At 39.5% G+C, this 6152-nt stretch overlaps 1 protein-coding gene across 4 annotated transcripts in view; it reads left to right on the top strand.

Moving 5' to 3' along the window:
• LOC128689503 (luciferin sulfotransferase) overlaps positions 1-6152 on the top strand; it is a 438093-nt gene that overhangs the window by 82846 nt on the left and 349095 nt on the right. The gene's annotated exons all lie outside the window — the stretch shown is intronic.

Here is a 6152-nt window from a genome sequence, read left to right as displayed (position 1 = left end):
TCCCATACTTCTCTTATTTCTTCACTTTCCATTGTTAGCTATATGTATTTGAAACTGAAGACCACGTAATCTCTAGTGCTTAGGGACCATTCATGTGTTATATCCCCTATGTCTGAACTGATCAAGGTGAATATGAGGTCCAGCCTTGCTGGTTCATCATCTCCTCTCTCTCTCTTTTTATTTTTTTCTTACACAGGGTTTGACTAGGTTAAGGATCACTACCTTTATTGACAAGCTATTTACAGGTTAAGGATTCCTAACTTTATTGACAAGCTAAGAGCTGTTACCTACGTCAGCTCATTTGAAAGCATTTTTATTATTATGAGACATACAAGTAGAGAACAGGATGAAGTTGGAGCCATCTGTGGGCCAGCATTTTCATTTGATCAACTGACTTTATCTCGCTCACATCATTATGCTCTACGAATGTGTTCGATACTCGAGTCATCCTGGGTATATATGATCTCAGATGGAGTGATGTTCTGGAGAAGGGTACAGCCAGAGTGAAGTTGCTGCTTTCTGCCCGTCTTGTGGCATAAAAGCTCGTTTCACACTGTCCTCGAAGTGGATCCAAGTGTGGTACTTTGACAATATTGGCCTTGTACATAACAGTAAGGTCACCCACATCCCTCCTGTGTTGAAGGCTCTGCTGAAATGACAGATCTATCCAGGATTGGTCCAGGCAAGAGATGAGACGTCTTGCTCTGTTCTCTACTCTGTCAAGCAGTCGCAGATGAGAGGGGGCAGGCAAACCAAGAAAGTGGAGCATACTCAAGGTGTGAGCTTACTTGTGCCTTGTACAGAATCTTGCAACCCCTACTGTCAAGCTGATGCGAGATAGGGCGAAGTGCTGTAAGCTTCCTGGCTGCCTTGTTTGCAAGATTTACAACATGGTTCTTCATGGTCAGTTTGGAGTCAAATTTCACCCCAAGGATATCAACTTCTTCCCCAGGTGCCAACACCCTCCCAATCATCCTCACTACTACACCAGCATTACCATCATGGTGCCTAGAGACCATCATCATTTGCGTTTTCTCAGGTGCAAATGTTACTTGCCATCTATTTCCCCAAGCTCATATAAATCTTTGCTGGTGATTGATGTAGCTTAGAGCAGAATACCCTGAGGACTTCTATTATTTATACTTCTTGATTTGAAGCCAAGGATTCTGTTAGTTTTATTGCGAACACTTATGCACTGTTGTCTTGGTTTCAGATTACTGCTAACCAGAACTCCTAAATCCTAAATAAACATTATTTAGTTTATATGCGGCATGGTTATTTTTCTGTCCAACATTTAGAACTTTGCATTTGCCTATATTAAACTACATCTGCCACTTCTCCGACCATTGCATCAGTCTATTCAAATCATCCTGGAGTGCTCTAGTGCCCTCATTAAAATGAATTGGACGGCCCATTTTGGTGTCATCAGCAAATTTGCTTATGTTACTATTTATTCCCTCATTTATGTCGTTATGTAAATTGTGAACAACAACGGGCCCAACACTGACCTCTGCAAAACACCGCTTGTGACGTGCCCCATCCTGATTTCTCCCCATTTATTCAAAGTCTCTGCTGTCTATTTGTCAGTTTGCGTCTACCCAGGAAAAAAATTCTCCTCCTATTCCATGTGCCTTAAGTTTACTCAATAGCATCTGATGTGGAACTCTATCGAAAGCCTTATTGAAGTCCACATACACAATATCATATTCATTACCATGAGCTACATCCTCAAACACCTTAGTAAAAAAAGTTAGTAAATTTTTAAGACAGGAACGCCCCTTCGTAAAACCGTGTTGAGATTCATTAATCAATTTATGTCTATCAAGATGGCTACGAATTGTTTCGGCAATTATTGATTCCATAAATTCTACCACTATGGAGGTAAGGATTATTGGTCTATAGTTCGAAGCTAAGGACCTGTCACCTACCTTGTAAATAGGTATTGCATTTGCCATTTTCCACTTATCAGGCACTATGCCAGTCTTGTAGTGTTAAGTTGAAAAGATTAGCCTAAGTTATGCTAAATTTCTCTTTACATTCCTTTAACACTCTTGCAAACAGTTCATCAGGGCCTGGGAATTTGTTAGGTTTTAACAACCGTGCATAGTTTATTAACATCCTGTTCTACATAATCTATTATTTCAGGAATTTCGCTAGTATTTTCCTGAATAAAAACTGAGAAGTAGATATTGAAAATTTCACACATAGCCTTATCACTGTCAGTGATCTGACCTGAGTTACTTTTAAGATGGCCTGTCTTGTCCCTAATCTTACTTCTGTATGCCTGAAAGAACCCTTTTGGGTTAGTCTTTGAATCCCTTGCGACCTTAGCCTTATAATCCCTTTTTGCTTTTCTTATTCCTTTCTTTTGATTTCTCTCATTAATTGAATATATTGATTTCTTAACTGCCCATCCCTCTTTTGATACGCCTATGTATGCCTCTATTTTGACCAATGATACGTTTTAATCTATTGTTCATCCATTTGGGATTATTTTTGTTCGATCTAATTTCCCTACTCAGAACAAAAGTTGTCTGGGCAGCTAGAACTATGCTCTGAAAAACGTCGTATTGGCAACCAAGATCTCCTACCTGACCCATAGTCAGGACAACCCAATTTAGCCCACCCAATTAATTTCCCAGTCCCATGAAATCGGCCAAGTGAAAGTCTGGGACAGCGATTTGATTGCAGTCATCTGGGTAATTCCATGATATATTGAATCTAAGTGATTTGTGATCGCTTTCCCCAAGCTCATCATTAACCTCAAGATTATTTATTAGTGATTCTTTGTTGGCAAGAAACAAGTCAAGTAGATTGTTTCCTCTAGTTGGTTCTCTCACAAACTGTTCTAAAAAGCAATCCTGAGCAGCATCAAGAAAGACACTAGTCTCAAGATTTCCTGTCAAATTGTTCCAATCAATTTATCTAGAGTTAAAATCTCCTATTAACGCATCATTTTCATATCTAGATGCCTTATGAATTTCGTTCCATAACAGCTTACTGCACTCCCTATCAAGTTTGGGGGCCTATTAATCACACCCAAAATTAATTTGCCACGACCCTCGAGAAACTGAAGCCAAAGAGAGTATGTCTTCGATGTTTCTAATCTAAGACAATTTAAATTATCACTGACATACATCGCCACTCCACCACCCTTCCTGTTGACCCTATTAGTGTGGAATAGTTTAAATTCCTGTATGTTGCATTCAGAAGGCATGTCTCTATCTTTCACATTGAACCAGGTCTCTGTTATACCAATAATATTTATATTGCCTGCACTTGCAAGTAATCTTAGCTCATCTTTCTTATTTCTTAGACTCCTACTATTTGTATAGTAAACCTTAAGGGAGCTAGTCACTCGTTGCCCTCTACTATCCGTCTTTGTTGATCAATTGATTTGCCTTTACTAGCAACTTTATTTTGAATATTGTCTTTTAAACATATCCCTGAGGTATCCAAGTAATACCTGCTATATTCAACCCTAATACTGCAGCCTGATTATTTCTCACAAACACCCATACCCCTATAATCTATCAGTGTAAAGACCTAGACAAGTCCTCAATTACCCCCTCAATCGAATTGGTTAATGCAACCACTCCATCCGCAGAGAGATGAACCCCATCCCTTGCATTCATATCATGTTTGCCATAGAATTTGTCCCAGTTGTCAATGAATGGGGTTGCAAGTTCCTTGCAGTATCTGTCTAGACATCCATTCATTGCCCACTCCCCTTCTAGGCAAGATGTTACATATGACTGGGATCCCTCCCATAGACCTGACTACTTCTATGGCTGACCTTTACTTATCCAGCAGCTCCTGTCTCCTGTCCTTCCCAGTGTCATTACCCCCAGCACTTAGATAATGGACTTGTTCCCATTACCCAACATAATATTTTCCAACCTACTGTTTTGTAAATTCCGTTCTTCTGCCCTAAAAGATATTTGAGCCTATTATTCATCCATTTTGGGTCATTTCTATTCGATCTAATTTCTTTATATGGGATAAACGTTCTTTGGGCAGCATATATAGTGTTTAGAAAACTCTCATATGGATAGCTGCCCCAGTCAACAGATAATAAGTGCCTTTTAAGCCCAGTGTAGTCTGCTAAGCGAAAATCTTTGACTGTTACTGAGTTATCCCTACTATCATACTTCCATTCAATGCTAGAGGTAACTGATTTGTGGTCGCTTGTACCAAGGCCCTCTGAAATTTCTAAATTATTAACAAGGAATTCCTTTTTAGCCAAATCCAAGTCCAGCGGGTTATTTCCTCTTGTACGCTCTGTCAGAAATTGCTTCAAAAAACAATCCTGAACTACTTCTAAAAAGTTGTTAGATTTTAATTCCCAGTCAAAAAAAATTTTAGTTAATCTGACTAAAGTTAAAGTCCCCTAGAATTATAACCTTATTGAACCATGTGGCCCCTAACAATTTCATCCCACAGTAGTCTTCCTTGGTCTCTATCCAAGTATGGGGGACGGTATATCACGCCTAAAATCAATTTTTCGTGCCCCTCTGAAAATTCTACCCAATCAGACTCAGTATGTGTTTCAGACTTTATACCCATATTTATGCAACAATTTAAACGATCACAGACATAGTGTGTCAACCCACTCCCCTTCCGATACTTCTGTCTACTTGGAACATTTTAAAACCCTGAATGTGACATTCAGCAGGCATGTCCCTATTTCTCATATTAAACTGCGTCTCAGTTATGCCAAAAACATCAATGTTACCTGCACTTGCAACTAATCTCAATTCATCCATCTTATTTCCCGCACTACGACTATTAGTATATTTTCAGAAACCCTCCCTTCTCTTTTTTTTTCCTGCAGATTTCTGTTCCTCCATTATTCCCGTTATTCTCCTTGTCACTTAATGTCACCTGCTTTCCTATATTCACCAATTACTCTGCCTCTTTATGCCTATAACTGGAACCTTAAAATTCACACTATCGCTGCACTCAGAATACACTGTTTTTCCACAAAAACCCATACCACTATGTATTTCTAGTTTAAAAATCTAACAGCTCATTCCACTGCAGTTGCCAGTGCCCCCACCCCAAACCTAGATAAGTGAACCCCATCTCTGGCATACATGTCATTTCTGCCATAGAAGAGGTCGCAGTCATCTATGAATGCTATTGCATTTTCCATACAGTGTTTGTCCAGCCAGCAATTGATACCAATTGCCCTGGACAGCCATTCATTTCCAATTCCTCTCCTGGGCAAAATGCCACATATCACAGGGTTCCCACCCTTCTTCCTAATTCTCTCTCTTTGCTGTTCTATGCCTACTAATCAGGTCTTAACTCCTATGTCTGCCAACATCGTTGCCTCCTGCACTGAGACATTACCATTCACGATATCATCCAGACGGCTAACAATATCTCCAATCCCAGCAGCAGGAAAACATACCCTCTGCCTCCTCTTCCTCTCCCTAAAACAAAAAAAAAACCTATTAGTAAATTTCACCTGACTGTCCCTAAATTAAACAATGTTCTTACTTTCACTGGCAGAGCTCGTAGTGACGTTCTCGATGGTCTTCATTGGGGTTTCAAGGGATGTCAACTCACCCTTCTCTTCCTTTGCGTCTTTCGTCGTGACGTTCCCAATAGTCCACTCACATTCATAAGGTAGACAGAGAATGCGTTCAATAATTCCACAACAGTTTCCAAACGAGTCTCTTTCTTCTTCGTCGTTTCTACCTCTCCATTCGCCATCATGATCTTCAACTTCGTTCCAATTAACTTAAAAAATGCACCCTAATGCTACTAATAAATAAAAACAAATTTTTATTCAACATTATGTTATATTGCGTCGAATTATACCAAAGTTCTGCCAGCAGCAACTGACAACACTGTGGATGATTAATGAAGGAGTGTTGCCAAGTATTAAGGTTCCAGTGATGTTACATTTCTTCTTTTTCATCCTTTTAGTAAAATATTCCATAAACATATTCATCCATTTATTTAGAAAACATTCCTACTTTTCTAATAATTTCTCTTTCCTTCCCAAACTTACCCCCCACTACTCTTACCCCATCCTTCCCTCCAGTCCCCTCCTAACCATATAAACCCTCCCCCCTCTTCCCTCCACATCTTCCTTGATAAACTTGTTCAGTGTGAGGAAAATATTTGTTGTGTGCGGATGT

This window comes from Cherax quadricarinatus, chromosome 18 (genome assembly GCF_038502225.1).
Source record: "Cherax quadricarinatus isolate ZL_2023a chromosome 18, ASM3850222v1, whole genome shotgun sequence".
Lineage (NCBI taxonomy): Eukaryota > Metazoa > Arthropoda > Malacostraca > Decapoda > Parastacidae > Cherax > Cherax quadricarinatus.
The sequence above is the reverse complement of the archived record's forward strand: the minus strand, read 5'-3'. Positions and strand labels throughout refer to the sequence as shown.